Consider the following 1,050-nt stretch of genomic DNA (forward strand, 5'->3'; position numbering starts at 1 on the left):
CAGAGTCCTAGCTTGTAGATGAGTGTAAACTGCAGAGTCCTAGCTCACAGATGAGTGTAAACTGCAGAGTCCTAGCTTGTAGATGAGTGTAAACTGCAGAGTACTGGCCTGTAGATGAGTGTAAACTGCAGAGTACTGGCCTCATGATGTTGCTCGTCTGTGCTGGCTCATTCTTTTGAAGAGTGGCTATGTTTCCTCAATGTACAACTGGTCACAGTCCTCCTGGCACTTAGCAGCATACATAACATTACTTTACTTGTGCCGGGGGACTGGATCTGTCTTGTTTGATCTGTTTAACAGTGCACTGCTGTGTGAGACCTGAATTCATCAAGGCCTCCCTTGTTTTAAAAGTTGCTCAAAAGACAAATTTCCGAGGGGTCCCTGGTTATCTCTCGTTCCTCGAGATAACAATGCATGCAGTTAGCATTATTCAGGTTCAACTTGGGATATCTCACACACTTGTGCTCATATTTTTCTGACACAGCAGGTGGGACTCACACCTCACGTTTTCTCGTGCTGCACGTTCATCCTCCACAACTCAATCTCGTCAGATGCACGTGTTGCAGGTCAGTCTCTGCAAACACTGAGGTCACTTGTTCAAGGTTTGTTGCTATGCTTGAAAATTATCCTTTTTTTGTTGTTGTTGTTGTTTTTGTTGTTGTTGTCGTTGTTGAATGCAGTCAAGTGGATGCATTGTGTTCATTTTGGGCAACATCAGTGTCACCAGATGTGCAAACTAATCTAAATCTTGTTTGATTGGTGTTGCTCATTTTTCAGTTTTCCAGCAGCTGCACCTTGTTACAGATACAAACCCTGACAAATTAAATCCTCCTCCAGCACCTGATAAAAACATATCACATTATATTTATTAGTTGCAAACTGCTGAATTGTTCAGCAGGATTTCTAATCTAGAGGCAACAAAGCCTTGATAATCTAAAGGTCATTCTCAAGACCTGACATTTAACCTTGCAGGAGGTTCTGATGACTGTTTCACTTGTTTTGTTTGTTCATGCATCACATATCATGAGGCAGAGGAGCCTGCATGATCTT

General features: G+C 42.4%; 1 long non-coding RNA gene across 1 annotated transcript in view; it reads left to right on the plus strand.

Annotated features, from left to right (window-relative positions):
- Nucleotides 1-505, plus strand: part of LOC106518083 (uncharacterized) — a 3,081-nt gene extending 2,576 nt beyond the window's left edge. The window contains exon 3 of the long non-coding RNA XR_001310276.1: nucleotides 488-505. This is a non-coding gene — a long non-coding RNA (uncharacterized LOC106518083). The remainder of the gene's footprint in view (nucleotides 1-487) is intronic.
- The last annotated feature ends 545 nt before the right edge of the window (nucleotides 506-1,050 follow it).

The sequence above is a fragment of the Austrofundulus limnaeus genome, unplaced genomic scaffold, assembly GCF_001266775.1.
Source record: "Austrofundulus limnaeus strain Quisiro unplaced genomic scaffold, Austrofundulus_limnaeus-1.0 Scaffold55, whole genome shotgun sequence".
NCBI lineage: Eukaryota > Metazoa > Chordata > Actinopteri > Cyprinodontiformes > Rivulidae > Austrofundulus > Austrofundulus limnaeus.